Below are 2,131 nucleotides of genomic sequence, written 5' to 3' on the forward strand. Positions count from 1 at the left end.
AAACATATGGTTGCATAACTTAAGTTGGTAATTGACCTTATCCCATCTTTTGAAAAGTTTGAGTAAGCACAAATCCTGCTCATAGAAAAAGGGTACACCCTTTTGAATGTAACTTACCATAGCATTTCGTAAAGACTAAACAAAGAAGAATCCCAAAAGCTTAGGAAAAGGGCAACACACTTTATCTTCCAATATGAGGTGCTATACTAAAGAGGCTTTTCCTTTCTCTCCTCCGATGCAGAGAAAGTGAACAGACTTCCTACATCCTTCATGAATTTCATGAAGGAGTTTGTGGGAATCATATTCATATTGGAAAATTTGCTTTGGTACAAAAAGTTTTGACACAAGGATATTACTTGACTAAAAAGGATACGCAACTATTTATGAGAAAATGTGACAAGTGTCGGTGCTTCTCATCGATAAAGAGGTACCATTTCCTAATGCTGACGGTAGTGTCCAGTCCCTGACCATTCACCAAATGAGGGATTGACCTTACAGGCCTTTTTCCTAAAGGAAAAGACTACACAAGCTTTGCCATTGTCATCATTGATTACAAAGCTGAGCCACTGGCTAAAATAATTGTGGCTAATACTTCCAAGTTCTTATTGAAGAATATTATATGTCGGTTTGATATCCTCCACTTTATCGTATCAGATAACGGACAACAATTTAACAATAAAAAGGTCACGGACCTATGTGAAGAACTTGGAATGAAGAAGCACTTCTCCATCCCCACCATTCCAAGCGAATGGATAGGTATAGGTTGTAAATAAAACTATCAAGAATGCTCTACCTTAAAGGGGTTTAGGTTGAAGAAATATCCTAAGTGCACTAGGAAATTTGAACTACTAGCCAAACCACCAAAGGAAAAACCCCATTTTTCGTGGCATATGATATCGAGGCTACGAGTCCGATTGAAGTAGGTCTATCCTTGCCTCGTAAACTGTATTTCAATGAGGTGTCTAATGATGGATTGAGGAGATATGAGCTCAATTTTTTCAATGATAGAAGGAACAAATCCCAAGTGAAGCTGGCTATATATTAACAACAAATGACATGTTACTATATTCAAATGTCAAGAGAAAGCCTACAAGATATCAACCTCATCCATGAAATGTGGAGCACTTGCGGAGGTACTATAAATGAGAATCTGTATTGCTGGATAACTTTTCCCAGCCCATGTAATATTTTAGGTTCAATAAAAGTACGTTCTATCCAAGAAATCCCTTTAATTGTACGTCATATGGATGAAGCCATGGTAAAAAATTCTGCATGAATGAACCATCTACCATGTAGGATAGAGTGAACACTTCGACAAAGAGTCGGATGCCAAAAGTGAATGCCTCAAAATTCATTGAAGTGAATAACACATGCCTCTCATGGACGAAGCCATTGGAGAAGGCTCTACAAGGATTAAAATGCACTATGTAGGATAGTGTGAGTGCTTCAATGAAGACTAGGATCCCAAAAGGGGACGCCTCAAAATTCGTCAAAGTGGAGAGCACATGCCTACCATGGATGAAGTTATGAAAGAATCTTCTACATGATTTAACTAGCCACAATGTAGGGTAGAGGGACCCTTCGACGAAGAGCTACATCCTAAAAGGAAAAGCTTCAAAATTCATCGAAGCGGATGGCACATGCCTCCATTGACAAAGCTGAGTGCATGCACGACACCTCCATATGGATAAACCATCTACCATGTGGAAGAGGCTAAAATTTTATCAATTTAATAAGTATCCAAAAGCTGGGTCATAAGTTTGACATTCTATTTGAGGCACATATACTATAGACGCATCGGGGATAATGACTTTGGATCCTAAGTTATCTTCCTTAATAGCCCTCTTTCAATCATCCTCTAGTTCAATGACAACACTACTATTTGCAAGAGTCTAAGTCTTTTCTACCCCAAGAATTTTACCTTAAGATTAGAGGCATCTAAGGTCAGATGAAGCTCACCAATTAGATCCATAATCTCCATATAAGTTGGCTATGTATTGCTTTCCAACGTCAGCACCAACAGTTTGTGCATCGCTCCTCACCAACTTGACCTCTTTAGTAAGGATGAAAACCTTGATACCAAGTTTTTCGACTTGCTACTTCTGTACAACATTCTTTTTATTCTAAACCT

The sequence above is a fragment of the Olea europaea genome, chromosome 3, assembly GCF_002742605.1.
Source record: "Olea europaea var. sylvestris chromosome 3, O_europaea_v1, whole genome shotgun sequence".
NCBI classification, from domain to species: Eukaryota; Viridiplantae; Streptophyta; class Magnoliopsida; order Lamiales; family Oleaceae; genus Olea; species Olea europaea.